The 16,836-nt window shown below is 40.4% G+C and overlaps 1 protein-coding gene across 33 annotated transcripts in view; it reads right to left on the bottom strand.

Moving 5' to 3' along the window:
• The window catches only part of LOC129621605 (potassium channel subfamily K member 5-like), a 382,936-nt gene that overhangs the window by 138,015 nt on the left and 228,085 nt on the right, over window positions 1-16,836 (bottom strand). For 14 of the 33 annotated variants that reach the window (XR_008699544.1, XR_008699542.1, XR_008699541.1 and 11 more), the window contains one exon: window positions 8,596-8,987. The exons of 17 other annotated variants lie outside the window; for them this stretch is intronic. The gene's annotated coding sequence lies outside the window, so the exon portion shown is untranslated. Of the gene's footprint in view, window positions 1-7,803; window positions 7,981-8,595; window positions 8,988-14,995; window positions 15,393-16,836 lie in introns of those variants that run through there. 2 more of the 33 variants (XR_008699508.1, XR_008699509.1) reach the window with 2 other exon arrangements.

The following is a 16,836-nucleotide window of genomic DNA, read 5'->3' as shown; positions in this document are numbered from 1 at the left end:
GTACACCTGATGATACATCTCTCAGGAGAGATGATCTGATGATAGTAAATATGTTGGGGCAAGATGAGGGGTTCAAGTAGTTGCCACGAAGAATGGGAGACAGTGCCAACCAAAGACAGTGTAAGCAGTTGAGCATTTCTGGGTGCCTCACTGAAGCTGGAAACCTAGATGTGCATTGGCCCCTCCACTTGTCCAGGTGTGTGCTTTCCTCTCATTAGGCTAAGTTGATCTATGCATTGACCATCTCCCATTGCAGAAATGTAAGCTCCTTGAGAGGAACATCTGTGTTGATCTTGTTCACCACTATATCCAATTGCTGCTGCTGCTGCTGCTAAGTCACTTCAGTCATGTCCGACTCTGTGCGACCCCATAGACAGTAGCCCACCAGGCTCCCCCATCCCAGGGTTTCTCCAGGCAAGAACATTGGAGTGGGTTGCCATTTCCTTCTCCAATGCATGAAAGTGAAAAGTGAAAGTGAAAGTGAACTCGCTCAGTTGTTTCCAACTCTTAGTGACCTCATGGACTGCAGCCCACCAGGTTCCTCCACCCATGGGATTTTCCAGGCAAGAGTACTAGAGTGGGGTGCCATTGCCTTCTCCGTATATCCAATTACTGGTGCTCAATAAATTAAATGGGTGTAGAATAAATTAATGGATATAGAAATGCAAAAGGAGAATCATAAAAGTTTCAAGCGTTATAGATGTTTAGAATGGAAGCATTAGGATAGGAAAGAATTGAGGTAATATATAAGAAAATTATGGAAAGCACACAAGTGAATCCAAGTTGGGGTTGGAAATGAAGGATACTCATGAGAAAACTGTTAGACTGAGACAGAATGGCAGTATGTCACAAGGCCAGAAGATATTGTGAGTCAAGAAGAAGATTCAGTGGAATAAAATAGCTACAAGATATCTGATTGGCTTTTAAAACTTTAAAAGTGGAGTTGTTACTGAAAATGTGTCTAGAATGTGTCCAGAGGGTTGAAATATTTTAAAGGAATGGAGACAAGTGAATGGGGCTGAAGGTCAAGGAACAACTAAAGAAAAGTTTTAAGGTATTTTTCTATCTTTAGGACCATGGAACAGACTGGAAAAAAAAAAAACAAAAACCTGGATATCTCTCTTTCCAGGGTCATCTCTGCCTGTCCCATCTCCCTGGAAGGTAGGAGATATATCATAGTCATTTTAGAACAATGGTTTGCACATAGATGGAACTTCATTGAAGTGAATGAAAGATAAGGGAGAACTGTCTACTTCCTTTCATTTGTACACATACTGTCCCTCAAAAGCAACTTGATGAAAATCTGTCTAATTTGTGTTCTGAGTGATGCTAGCCAAATGTTAAAAAAAAAAAATAGGAGATTAGCAATTAATTTAGCAGTAGAGATTATATCAATGACAGATTGCCTCAAATATCAGCTCAATAATTTCTCCTGTTAAATGACTCTTTGTTAAACATGAAACCAATTCGAAATTTAAAATTTTACAGATATCTAATCAAGAGATGAACCTGGGATGCAATTTCTCAACCATCAGTGTTCCTAGCCATCCTCCTCTGTGGTTCAGTTTTCTAATGTGCAATAATATAAGGGATAATAACAGTCTCCTCCCTCTAGGATGTTTGAGTGACTAAATGAGATGATATTTATATGTAAAGACTTGGCACACAGTAACAATTTTAAGAAATGAGAGTTATAGCTAGTTATCCATGAAAATGAACCAAACCTTAGGCCTCCTACCAAAACTTCCCTACTCAACCATCCACAGATACAGCAGCTCAAAAGTAACTCTGGCTTCCAGTTAAGATGAAAGGCAGAAAATATGCATTAACTTCCCCTCACCCAATCCTACTGAATCACAGTTAAGAAGTTTAAGAAGCCGTTATTTTATAAAAGCTCCAAGGATGGGAAGTATATTAGTCTGCCAGGGCTGCCATAATAAATATCTTAGGTTGGATGGCTTAAACAATAGAAATTTATCTCTTCACTGTTTTGAAGGCTAAAAGTCCAAGATTAAGGTGTCAGAAGTGTTGGTTTCATCTGAGAGCCTCTATCCTTGGCTTGTAGATAGGCTTCCCATCCCGGTGTCTTAACATGGTTATCCCTCTGTGTCTGTCATTGTCTAAATTTCCTCCTCTCATAGACACCAGGCATAACATACTTGTTGTTGTTTAGTCACTCAGTCATGTCCGAGTCTTTGTGACCCTATGGAGTGCAGCACGCCAGGCTTCCCTGTCCTTCACCATTTTCCAGAGCTTGCTCAAACTCATGTCCATTGAGCCAGTGATGCCATCCAACCATCTTGTCCTCTGTCGTCCCATTCTCATCCTGCCCTCAATCTTTCCCAGCATCAAAGTCTTTTCCAGTGTGTCAGCTTTTCGCATCAGGTGGCCAAAGTACTGGAGCTTCAGCTTCAGCATCAGTCCTTTCAATGAATAGTCAGGGTTGATTTCCTTTAGGATTGAGTGGTTTCATCTCTTTGCAGTCCAAGGGACTCTCAAGAGTCTTCTCCAACACCACAGTTCAAAACCATCAGTTCTTCGGTGCTCAACTTTCTTTATGGTCTAACTCTCACATCCATACATGACCACTGGAAAAACCATAGCTTTGACTAGACGGACCTTTGACTAGTTGGCAAAGTGATGTCTCTGCTTTTTAATATGCTGTCTAGATTTGTCATAGTTTTTCTATCAAGGAGCAAGCATCTTTTAATTTCATGGCTGTAGTCACCATCTGCAATGATTTTGGACCCAAGAAAATAAAGTTTGTCACTGTTTTCATTGTTTCCCCATCTATTTGCCATGAAGTGATGGGACTGGATGCAATGATCTTCGTTTTTTGAATGTTGAGTTTTAAGCCAGCTTTTTCACTCTCCTGTTTCACTTTCATCAAGAGTCTCTTTAGTTACTCTTCACTTTCTGCCATAAGGGTGGTGTTATCTGCATAGCTGAGGTTATTGATATTTCTCCTGGCAATCTTTATTCCAGCATGGAACAATGGATTGGGTCAAAATTGGGAAAGGAGTATGTCAAGACTGTATATTGTCATCCTGCTTATTTAACTTCTATGCAGAGTACATCATGCAAAATGCCAGGCTGGACAACTCATAAGCTGGAATCAAGATTCTCTGGAGAAATACCCATAACCTCAGAAATGAAGATGATACCACTCCAATGGCAAAAAGCAAAGAAGAAATAACGAGCCTCTTGATGAGGGTGAAAGAGGAAAGTGAAAAAGCTTACTTAAAACTTAACATTTAAAAAACTAGGATCATAGCATTCAGTCCCATCACTTCATGGCAAATAGATAGGGAAACAGTGGAAGCAGTGACAGATTGCATTTTCTTTGGGCTCCAAAACCACTGAGGATGGTGACTGCAGCCATGAAATCAAAGATGCTTTCTCCTTGGAAGGAAAGCTATGACAAACCTAGGCAGCTTATTAAAAAGCAGAAACATCACTTTGCTGACAAAGGTTTGTACAGTCAAAGCTATGGTTTTTCCAGTAATCATGTACAGCTGTGAGAGTCAGACCATAAAGAAGGCTGATTGCCGAATAATTGATGCTTTTGAATTGTGGTGCTGGAGAAGACTTCTGAGAGTCCCTTGGACAACAAAGAGATGAAACCAGTCAATCCTAAAGGAAGTCAATCCCAAATATTCATTGGAAGTACTGATGCTGAAGCTGATGTTCTAGTACTTTGGTCACCTGATGCTAAGAGCTGACTCACTAGAAAAGACCCTGATGCTGGGAGAGATAGAAGGCAGGAGGAGAAGGCGGGTGGCAGAGGATGAGATGGTTGGATGGCTCACTGACTCAATGGACATGAGTTTGAGCAGACTCAGGGAGATAATGAAAGACAGGGAAGCCTGGCATGCTGCAGTTCATGGAGTGGCAAAGAGTTAGACACAATTTATTGACTGAACAACAATGACAAATCATCCGCAGAGACTCAAAGTAGCTCACCTCAAGTTTATGGGAAGAAAAGCTGGAAAGTAGGAGGACTACTGGAATACAGGGCTTCCCAAGTGGTGCTGGTGGTAAAGAATCTGCCTATCAATACAGAATATGTGGGTTCAATTCTTAGGTTGGGAAGATCCCTGGAGTAGGAAATGGCAACCCACTTCAGTATTCTTGCTTGGAAAATTCCATGGACAGAGGAGCCGGCGAGTTATAGGCCATGGAGCCACAGAGAGTTGCATGTAACTGAGCACACATACACACATGCACACACACACCCCCAAACTGAATAAAGTCAACTTGAGACAAAGGTTGTGGCTGCAGAGCAAGGTGTGGGGAGGGGCAGAGTCCTGCACTGAGGAGCAAAACCAGAGATCTGACAGCCCAATGAGGCAGTTGAGCACTCTCCAAAACTCTGGGCACAAAGGAAGTAGAGTATGCATTCACTGCATCATATGAGAAACTTCAGGGAAATGGAGAGTTTAGTTCAGGGGGTGAGGAGGAGGGTGATCAAGTAAGTAAACAAAAACCAGAGAGGACAAGAGTTGTTGTTCAGTCACTGTGTTGTGTCCGACTCTGCAAGCTCATGAACTGCAGCATGCCAGGCCTTCCTGTCCCTCACTATATCCCAGAGTTTGCCCAAATTCACGTTCATTGAATCAGTGATGCCATCCAACCATTTCATCCAGAAGTGGCTTTAAATATTTGGAGAAGCAGCTATCGTGTATAAGTGGAATTAAATCCAGGGAGGTAACTTACTATTAAGGGTTTCCCAGGTGGTACTAGTGGTAAAGAACCCACCTGCCAATGCAGGAGATGTAAGAGACACAGGTTCGATCCCTGTGTCTGGGTGTGGTTCGATTTGGGGTCAGGAAGATCCCCTGAAAGAGGGCACAGCAACCCATTCCAGTATTCTTACCTGGAGAATCCCATGGACAGAGGAGTCTGGCAGGCTACAGTCCATAGGGTCGCAAAGAGTTGGACATGACTGAAATGACTTACCATAGCATGGCATAACATACTATTAACAAATATATTTTAAGGAGGAGGCAAACTTGGTTGAGCAACAGGAAGCCCCTACAAGCAAAGTTATTCAAACTGAAAACTAGTTTTAAGTTTCCTCCTCACCTGGATCATTCAGCCGCAGGCTTCATGACCACCTGCAGGAATGACAGAGGAGACAGTGAATGTGTGGACTGGGTAGAGGATCAAAGGAAGACCATCTGCTCTAAGTTTATTTTTAACTATTCTTTCTATGATTCTATAAAATGGACATCAGCAATTCTAGCTGGGAGGTAAGGAAAATGAGCCAGAAATATCAGAAATGAGAAAATATGAAAAAGATAAGAGACGTAAATGTGGGAAGCTTCATTTCTATCAATCCTAGACTGTTATCCACTACTGGATCTGTTCAGAATTTTATGTAGTGGTATTTATCTGAGAAAAGGAAGAATTCAGTGTTGCTTTCTCTTTCTTCAGGAATTATACTTCTGCCTAACAAACTGTCCACCTGATTATTAGGTTGTAAATACATTTCTACTTGTATTGTGAAGTAAAGGTACATTTTGATGGATGTCAGTAATGAATGGAATATATTGGCCCCAAAACAACTCCTGGTTGTTGGGAGGAATGGAATCTCAGAAAAGGTAGGTGGCCACTGCAGATTTGGAAAGAAATAAAACACTTCAGAATCCTTGGCCTTTGGATGGCTGTCAAAATTACAGCTTGGAAAGGAAAGGATTATATTAGGGTTTTAGTTTTGTTCACTTTCAGTGACTACAACAAAAAAATTAAGACAATGCATTCTGGCATTGAAAGGCTATAATTTGCATAGTATTGTCTAGCATTTTTGATACTAGTGACAATAAAACTACCCTCATGTGTGAATGCGGTTGCACACACACACACACCCAGAATGCCTTCTACAATGGGGACACATGTAGCCCTGTTCTGCCTAGTAAGCGACTACACGTTTCTAGGCTTTTTCTCTACACTTTGTTGAGTACGCATTTTCTTTGTTCAACATGTACCATGTATTTCTGATTACAGCATGGAACTTACACTGCAAAACAAAACAGAAATCCCTGCAATGTTCATACCATATGACCTGAGGCCATGCTAAAACATATTTCCTTTGCCTACTTTTGTGGTTTTGGAATCACAGCTTGCCACTAAGTAACTAACTCAGATCTCCTTTTGTAATCTGTCCTTCTTTGTCTGGATCAGGAGAAATGACTTATAGCAAGTATAACTGTAATTCCAGCTAATTTGTATGTCAGAAAATCTTTGCTATGATCTCATCTCATGATAATTGGCAAGTAAAAGGATGCCAATAAAAGTGGCACTCAAATTTGATGGCAATATCAGTGCCCCCAACTAGGCTTATTTGCCATGAAATAAATGAGTACCTAGACTTGTAGTGAAGATTAAATATAATACATACAAAGTACTTCAGTGCTTGGCACATAATAGACACTCAATAAAAGGTTTATTGTTTAAATCAACAACTGAGTTAGATGTCTTTGTTTTACATGTTCATGGACTTGATCTCTATTACAGAGCTCATCATACTAATGTGTTTTGCTGTTTACTTATCTGTCTCCCCATGCAACTAGACATCATGTCTGTGTCCCAAGCACACAAATCTTATGTAATTTGTTGAGTCACAAAATGCAAAACACTTGCCTTTGGATTTTAACTTAATCTGTAATGCCATTGCCATCAAACTCTATTGTCTTCCAAAAGATTAGCACTTTTCCTGATCACATTTTCTGATCTTCTATTGGTGCAATCTAAACATAAATCAAAAATTTCAAAATGTATTTGGATATAATTAAACTCTTGAATCTTTCACATGTATTAGTGAAGTAAAGATTCAAAGATCAATTATTCTGGAACTCACAGTACAGTTCTGCAGTGTATCAAGTATATGGTAGTTGACCATGTACATTGAGATAACCCATCAAACTACTGAACCAGAGAACAAAGATTGTGAATGAAGGACTTCTCTCATAGTCAGGTCTGCAGAAATCTTGAAGACAAAATTCATAAATCCATTGATACTGGAAACAGCTTAGACCAAAGCCAGAGACTCCTTAACCTTCTAGTTATTATACAGAACCCAGTGGCAATAAATAAACACATTTCTCTGTTAAAGTACCATTCTCAGGGTGTTCGAGAGCTCAAGTATGTCTGGGAAAGCCTTGATGACTCTACCATTTGCTAAGCCCACAACTCTTTCAGCTGTTCCCAAAAGCCAAGTGGAAAGCAAGTGTTACTCAGAGAGGATGAGGCTGCAAAGCTTTATTAGATGAAAACGCCAACTCTAATTTCCTGAAATGCCAATCGGGAAGAGTAAAATCTCATAAAATGTGACAGATTCAGTATGCAATGGGGTTGAAGCAGGTGGGGGAGGGGTGTGATTGGGACCACAGAGGTCCTGTTTATGCCAATACAACTCCAGTTCCACTAAGCTCGAATTCCATTAAAGAACTCTAAAGGAAAACCGTATATTTTCTCCAGGTATAAGAATTGAACCTGAATTCTTGGGCCACAGATTTCTTAATGATTTCAAATAAGAACAGTTGCCTCTTTCTGATAATAATACCATAGTTACCATACTGCCACTCACAGCCTGCCTCAGCAGAAAGATAGACCTGATCCTAACACGTCCAGTACTATTACCCAAGTCCTGATTCATAAACAGAACTAGACAAGAATTTTAGTCTTTGGTGGACTAACAAAAATATATCATAAACATAAAAAATATTTCTAAATTGAAAGTGTTCCTAGTATTTTTAAAAAATCAAAACACCTATGCAATTTAAATTCAGTTAGTTATGTGTTATTTAATTGCCTGTCACAAAAAGGAGATCGTGTTCTTGAAATGCAATTTCCAGAGGATTACAAAGTGTGGCAAGATGCCAGTCACTGAGTCGTTTTCTCAGTAACCAGTAGCAGGCTTGAGATTTTTAATGGAAAAATTTTGCTTCCAAAGGCCAGTCCCCTACACCACAGAAAAGCCTGCAACAGAGGATAAACAGACTTAGCTGGTAAACTTCAGTAGATAAGTGAATGCTCTATAAGGTGTTGAAATTTGCTTGTGTATCAAAATCTTGATAATAATGTTCTTTCACATTCTTCTCATAGGATTTATGGGACCCTCTACCTTTCTCTGGCCAAATGGGGTTAGACCATAAAACTCAGACCATTAGGTGGGGCTGATGGAGGGGAGAGGAGGGAGTAGCAACATGCTTTCGGAGCAACCTTTAGTTCTTTACTCCTAAAGCAACAAACTGGCATCAGAGTATATGGATCAACAATTCTCAGTAAATACTCTCTAGACATTTTCTCCTCTTTTAAACCATAAGGAACTCTCTAATGAACTCATTTTTCTTTTTTTTTTTTTTTTTGGAGAGGAACCATGCTAGAATTTATTTATTTATTTTTAATTTTATTTTATTTTTAAACTTTACATAATTGTATTAGTTTTGCCAAACATCAAAATGAATCCACCACAGGTATACATGTGTTCCCCAACCTGAACCCTCCTCCCCCCTCCCTCCCCATACCATCCCTCTGGGTCATCCCAGTGCACCAGCCCCAAGCATCCAGTATCGTGCATCGAACCTTTTTCAATAGCATGTTAAAAAAGTAAAGATAGCAAGAAAGATGTGTTACCAAAAGCAATTAGAAGAAGAAACCACAGATTTGGAACAGTGTCAAAAAAATAGGCTGCTTTCAGAATTAACTGAATTGGAAATGAAGGAAAACACCAAAGATGATACATGGAAAGTTTTTTTCATACTTAAGCACAAAGAATATAAGCTGTGCATGCTCAGTCATGTCCAACTCTTTGCAACTCCACGGACTGTAGCCTGCCAGGTTCCTCCCTCCATGAGATTTTTCCAGGCAAGAACACTACAGTGCATTGCCATCTCCTGCTCCAGGGGATCTTCCTGATCCAGGGATCAAACCCCATCTCTTGTGTCTTCTGCACTAGCAGATGGGTTCTGTACCACTTGTGCCACCTGGGAAGCACAAAAAATGAACAGTAATAAATCTTCTCTTGAGAGGTTAGCTGTAGGATGGCTACAGGAAAGTATTAAAAAAGTTGATGGACATTTATTGTGCTTCTTTTAGCTTTTAGAAGGATGATCTTCAGATGGAAAAGGATAGCATGAATATCAGCTAGGAGAAAAGAAGACCACTGCAGATGGGGGATGTTGTAAGGAAGGCATTGACTCCAATGAATATCTCCCAGCTTATTCTATGATTAGGAGTGGTCACCCCAACTCCAACTGGCAATTTTGAAATACAGAGCATCCTAAGGCAGGTTCCCCAGAAACAGGTCAAAGACCAGGATTTGAGTTGTTGTTGTTCAGTCACTCAGTCATATCCAACTCTTTGCAATCCCACGGACTGCAGCATGCCAGGCTTCCCTGTCCACTATTTCCTAGAGCTTGCTCAAACTCATGTCCATTGAGTCAGTGATGCCATACAACCATCTCATCCTCTGCCACCCCCTTCTCCTCCTGCCTTCAATCTTTCCCAGCATCAGAGTCTTTTCTAATGAGCCAGCACTTTGTATCAGGTGGCGCTTCAGCTTCAGCATCATTCCTTCCAATGAATATTTAGGATTGATTTCCTTTAGGATTGACTAGTTTGATCTCCTTGCAGGTTGCTCAGAAGCAGGTCAAAGACCAGGATTTGAATACAAGGGCTTTATTTGGGAGGTGATTCCAGAAAGCAAGAGCCAGGTAAGGAAATATGAAAGAGAGACAGAAAAAAGAAGAGTGTAATACAGGATGGGTACTGAGCAGATGATCTCTACAGGCAACTGGGGTGCCATCCTGCCACTTGGAGGATGCCAAGTAGTCCTGTCTAAGGTTCAAGGAAGTTAGGGCATTTCCTCCAACTCTGAAAGCTCCTTCTGGGTCATTAACTCTCTACCATTCCAACCTTTCCTGCTGCTTAAGAGAAAACCTAGGTTAAGGGATCATATGTGCTTATGGCAGTACTGCCTCTACAGGCAGTGGTGAGCGGTGAGGGAAATTAACTCCACAAGAAGTGGAGAGGAGGAAATGAGTAAGAAACTGGTGATAAAGTCATGCAGAACTTTTCAAAACAGGAAAAATCTATAACTGACCTTGGAGATCTTGACATGAATGTGAGAGCAATAAACATACCATTACAGGGATAGTTTGAAGCAGTTAAAAGAAGCATCAGAAGTGATGAGAACCAAGCAATCTTATCAGATTAACTTTCTATCTCTTTTGAACAAGGTCACTAGACTGGGAAATGAGAGAAATATGAAAGACCAACATTATGTGTGTGAGCGTGCATGCGCGCGCACACACACACAAACACACAGGTCTAGTTTCCTTGGATAGCATGAAAATGACTCAGCTCAACCACAGCTGGCAGAAACAAATGACCTACTTAGTGCACAACTACAAAGAATGTAATTTATGCAGTATTGTGGGTACATGTTGCCCTGGAATAGAACATGGAATATAACGTAACTAGTGCTTTCTGCAGTGGTGCAATGTAACACTGACAGAGAACACAAAAGGATATTCTGCATCAAGAAAAGGCTTCCACCCCTCCCTCCGAGAGGCTGACAAGTCTAGGGCAGGAGAGCCAAACAGGACAACCAACATTTCTCAAGTTCATGCAGCTCCTCTTAAAAACCTTTACGTGTACAAGGCAAGTAGGATGCTCTTCAACGTAACAAAATGTACCTGAACAAATGCAACCTGTTTATGCCCATGGACACCCATGAATGTTAATTTACAGAAAAAGTTTTACAGAATGCCAAAAGGCTTCTACCAAGATTTTTGTTAATGACTTAATCAGGTGTCTCTCTATTTATATCATCTCTTTCTCTCTATCGTACACACACATATACACAATCTACTCACTCATCTGAAGCTACATAATATCATATTTGTGGATCAATACATTTGCGCATTGTGATAGATACTGTGGGTTGAGCTTTTCAATCTCCATTTCACCTTTCTGCTGGTTGAAGATGATGGAGAGTTGAAACAAAACAAATACCTCTGATAACTAGGATTCTGGGTGCAAATTCCATTCCAATAATTAGAAACTGTTGTGGAATTTATAAGGTAGAAATGATGCAGATCCCCCCTTTCCCCCCTTTTTTCTATTTCTATGCCTTGTGAGTCTGTGGAGATGCAAAGTTCTTCTGAAGCAGTGTTACAGCATCTCTTTTAAGGCATCAGGAGTTGCAATGGCCTTAGAGATGACAGCATTTTCATTCCTAGTTCACAGCTAGGACTCTGTACTCTTCAACTCATCACTTCAGAAGTAGCCTTGGAGGAAGGAACAAGTCTGTTGGGTCAGTTGTATAACATTTGAGGAGTTATTTCTGAAGATTCAACTTACAATCTATTCTTTTACTTCTTCCAATGATTTTTTAAGGACCTAATTGGTTGCTTTAAATTCCTTCCTGCTGAAATACCTAGAGAACTTTTTGCCTCCTGCATTGGATACTGACTACCATAGAAGAGTTGATAAACGTGTTGAATGATACACTTAGGTGAAAGGCAAACATAACATGATATAGTTGAATAAGGATAAAGGTAAAAGTTCAATATTTAGGTCCAAAAAGCAATCACACATTCATAGGCTAGAAGTATAACTTAGCAGCTCCATGTAAGATAATGTTCAGAGAGAGGTCACCAAAGATGTTAATATGGTATGCAGAGAAAACCAAAGTTGCAGACATGTTCAATTACTCTATTCTGATTAAGAGCACACTTACAGAATAGTGATTCATCCTAGCATTGTGCATTAAGAGGGATATAGCCAAAATGAGGATCCTTCAAGGGAGAGTAAATAGAAGCAAGAAAGACCTGAATCTATGTCACAAGAATAATGTTTGAAAAACATGGGAGATGTGTACCTTGAAGACTAGGAGAGATTCAAAGTGGACCATGATAGTCATCTTTAAATATTTACATGATTTTCTTGTGGAAAATTCATTAGACTTGTTCTGTACATTTCAAAGGTTTGAAACCAAAACCAATAGAGAGGAGAAAAGGGGAGGCAAAGATGGAAGCTCTTTAGTAAGAGATATCAGAATACAGGAGGACTACTTTGGGAGGCAATAAACTTTCCAACATTTGACGTATTCAAAAATAGCCTGAAGAATCACTTGATGGAGTCACTGTAGGACATACCCAGGCACCAAACAAGTTGCTGGTCCAAGAAGGCAAACTTTGAAGCTTATTCCAAATTCAAGAAATTTTTAATAGCAAAATTTTTACAGAGCTAGTTGGATATTCTTAGAAAACTCATATAATACCCACTATTCTCAGAGATACAGATAATACACATAGATGCACACACACTGTGAGCAGAGGTTGTAGGAGGTAGATGAAAGAGCCCAGGATTTGGAATTAGATAGATGGGGCCTCAAATCTTGGTATCATAGCTTTCTAGTTGGATGACTTGACTATCTTAAATAATCTCTGGTTCTCTGTTTCCTTATAGATAAAAAATTTTCTTTGATAACATAATTTATCATTTTGTTACAAGGATTAGAAAAAATATGCCCTAAATGAGATAGATTATCACCCAAAAAAGTCATCTTCCAATACTTTTAAAATCTTTTCCCTAATTTTTAACTTTCAAAATTCTAGGTAGGAATGGATGAACAAAAATTTTATATCTATTCTAAATTGAGTTTCCCCCCTCAGATTTATAGCTTTTCTATAAAGTAGGCAGTAGAGCACAACAGTTCATAGTAAAGGTTCATGAACCCAACTGACCTGGGTTCAAATCCTAGCTCAGCTTCTTTTAACCATTTAACTAAAAGTATATGGCACCCCACTCCAGTACTCTTGCCTGGAAAATCCCATGGATGGAGGAGCCTGGTGGGGTGCAGTCCATGGGGTCACTAAGAGTTGGACATGACTGAGCAACTTCACTTTCACTTTTCACCTTCATGCATTGGAGAAGGAAATGGCAACCCACTCCAGTGTTCTTGCCTGGAGAATCCCAAGGACAGGGGAGCCTGGTGGGCTGCCATCTATGGGGTCACACAGAGTCAGACACGACTGAAGCGACTTAGCAGCAGCAGCAGCAGCAGCATAGTCTATAAACAACCAGGAATTTCAGTTCTCTTACCAGTAAAATGGGGCCAATAAAATTAGATTATAAGGTTTGGTAAGGATAAAATCAAATAATGCAAGTACAATAATTTGCTAGTGCCTAGCTCACAATGGATGCTCAGTGTGTAGTGCTTAGTCACTCAGTCATGTCCAACTCTTAGTGATCCCATGGACTGTAGCCTGCCAGGCTCCTCTGTCCATGGGGATTCTCCAGGCAAAAATACTGGAGTGGGTTGCCATGCCCTCCTCCAGGAGATCTGCCCAACCCAGGGATCGAACCCAGGTTCCCTGCATTGCAGGCAGATTCTTTACTATCTGAGCCACCAGGGAAGCCCAAGAATATTGGAGTGGATAGCCTATCCCTTCTCCAGAGGATCTTCCCGAGCCAGGAATTGAACTGGGGTCTCCTGCATTGCTGGATGGCATCACCGACTCGATGGATGTGAGTTTGAGTGAACTCCAGGAGTTGGTGATGGACAGTGAGGCCTGGCATGCTGCAATTCATGGGGTCGCAAAGAGTCAGACATGACTGAGCGACTGAACTGAACTGAGCAGATCAATAGTAAACGACAGTGATGGTAGTGATGAAGGCACGATGTACACAGAACATCAACCTAAAACATTAACGCTACTGCCTTTTTTGTCTTGTAGTACTCTCATCCTGGATGTATGGTAGCATTCCTCATTACAATGAGGTTATTTAGATATTTACATTTTTTGCTCTTGTTGTTGTTTATTCACTAAGTCATGTCCGGCTCTTTTGTGACCCTATGGACCGTAGCCTGCTAGGCCCCGCTGTCCATGTGATTTCCCAGGCAAGAATACTGAAGTGGGTAGCCATTTCCTTCTCCAGGGGATCTTTAGGACACAGGGTTTGAACATTGCAGGTGGATTCTTTACCCCTGGGTTAACTGGGAAGCTCACACTGACCCACACTGACTTGACACCTTTTTTTTTTATAGCTACACCATACTTTACACTGATTTCTAATAGCCTTCACTGTTCACAAAGGTGCCAAAGACAAATAGTCATAACCTAATCTAGCATGCTCATTGGCTACAGACCTATCTGGGAGGCCAGTTATCAGGGAGGGTGGAAAAACACTATTTCTTACTAGCAGCATTAACTCAATAAGCCTCCCAGGGGAACAATAAAAATGCAATAGACAGCAGGCTTAATGAGGACATGCTCAGAGCACAGTGCAATCTGATGCTCAGCGCCCTGTGGAATCAAAGGAATTTGATTTAGCAACATTAGATTTCAGTTTCTTAAAATATTAATGATACGATTCGCTATAATTGTTTCCTATTTTAGCCAGTGACATTGTAAATTACAAGTGTTATTATGACATTGCTTATAACTCAGAGATATTACCACAAGAATCTGCCTTTCTGTTGCTGGCAGATGCAAGTGAAGTTTGCTTTTGTTAATACAGCACATGCCAAATTTTTCCTTAAGGCTCTTAATCAAAGTGTTTCATATATTAGGACACATGGGCCTATTTTTGCAGAACAATTTAAATGGCATCCTCTATCATTATCACATTTCAAATGAACCATCATCTCTTTCACTTAAAAAAAAAAAAAAGAACTTTAATTATTTCCCCATAGTTTTATCTCCACCAAACCCAAAAGCACCCAGTAACTGGGATGGCCTTACTGACTTATAAATTAAGATCAGACAAGAAAAAGAAGTTATAAGAAATGTATTAGTCACTTCAAGAACTCCCAGATTCCACTTCTCAGGAACTACTATCCTTGGAGTTGGAGGTAATAATAGAAATGATCATCATACACCCAAGAGATATTATCACAGGCAATGCCAAGGGATAGCTGGGAGGGGGTACATGGGAAAGGGAAAGCTTAGGATGACTATTAGTAACTGCCACCAGATGAAAGAACATTTATCAGCTGTTTCAAAAGCATGAAGATCAGTCTCAAAAGAGATCATCATCAACTTGAATATGTTCTAATTGGAGATTAACTTGGGGGAAATTTTCAAAGTGATTATCTGGCAAGTAAAAAAATAACTCCTACAGAGTCTCTTGAACATAAAACTAATCACTCAGCATGTGGGTCTATCAGTTGAGCTAATAGGCAAGAAAAGAAAAACACTGCATAGAAGTGGATCATCTAATTGAGAGTCACACCCAGTAATCTCACTGATACAGAATATAACTGAGGGACTCAGTTGCCTAAAAAGGCAACCCCTTTGATCAGCCAAATTGGATGTGTGCCTCAAAGCACCCGAACATTGGGTAGAGTCCACAACCACTCTATGCTTCAGTTTCCTCACCTGTAAATGAAAATACAAAGCACATAATAAAGATACTAAAAAATGTTGTTAACTTTATTGTCATTTTTATTATTACTGTTGCTTGTGTTGTAGTTATTGTTGTTTAGTCACTCGAAGACTCATGTCTGACTCTTTGTAACCTCGTAGACTGTAGCCCATCAGGCTTCTCTGTCCATGGGATTTCTCAAGCAAGAATACTGGAGTGGGTTGCCATTTCCTTCTCCGGGGGATCTTCATGACCCAGGGATCAAAGCCACATCTCCCAAGTCTCCTGCATTGGCAGGCAGATTCTTCACTGCTGAGCCACAGGCTCAATATGAGAGAAGATAATTGGTAATCATTTGTAAACTGGAGGCAGTGGGTCAGGTTATTTTCTCTAAGCACTCAGTCTCATTAGCAGACTTCTGAGTTCACAACTTCAGGTTTGCCGACCTTCACAAAGGCAACATAGAAATTCCCTCTGAGCCACAGGCTGCAGTTTCACAGAGCTTCATGGTGAGTGAGATGTAGGTCATGAGTAGAAAGTAATTGGATTTCAGCACAGGGAGCCCAGGGTGCCACTTTGGACAGATAACCTCTTGTTATGTCCAAGTGTGCCTCTGAGTCTAATGCATTACTTCTCCTTAAGGAAGCTCATCTAGTCTCCACTGAAAACCACACAGACCCAAAGGTGAGAGGAAAGGAGACCCTTTCCTGCTAACTTCGCAGCTCCATCCTTACAGGCTGCAGATTCAGGGGGGAGAGACTTCCCTGGGCTCAGAATTGGGCAATCACAATCATGTGAGCAGTCAGGAAGGGCCAAGACTCAACAGCTGTCGTATAGAGAAATCAGCACAAATAGATTAACTGGGGCTCTGTTCAAAGAGGAAACATTTGAGGAAGACCTCGGGATGACAAGGTGACACCTGTGTCTCAGTCTTCCTGGGCCCTAAGCCCAAGAGCAGAAGCAGTTGACTTCAGTGTTCCCAGAATATAAGGGGTAATTCTAACGAGGCACCAGCGAGTGTGCCAGCCCCACAGGGATTTCTGCTTCTGTTCTCCAGCCACAGGCATGGTATCATAATAGGAAAGACAAGGAAGTTCTGCTTAACTCACATTTTAGGGTCAGTTCCAGTTTCATTTCTAGAGTGACTATTTTTTAACTACAAAAGCAGTACATTTCATTGTAGGAAATACAATACATAAAAGATAAAAACTTTAAAAAATCACTCATGATTCTAAGACTCAGAAATATTCATTAAAATTTTTGAGAATATTCTTCCAGTGATTATGTCTGTATATGTGTGCATAAATATTTGCACATAGAAGTACATGTATTATATGTATAAATATTCCTTTCATGTATTTTTCTCCATCCCCCTAAAATGGGACCATGCTATATATAGTCTTGTAACCCTCTTTTTTAACTTAGCAGTGTGTCATAGACATTCTTTGATGTCTTTAA

This window comes from Bubalus kerabau, chromosome 10, assembly GCF_029407905.1.
Source record: "Bubalus kerabau isolate K-KA32 ecotype Philippines breed swamp buffalo chromosome 10, PCC_UOA_SB_1v2, whole genome shotgun sequence".
Classification (NCBI taxonomy): Eukaryota; Metazoa; Chordata; class Mammalia; order Artiodactyla; family Bovidae; genus Bubalus; species Bubalus kerabau.
This window is presented reverse-complemented; position numbering and strand designations above follow the sequence as displayed.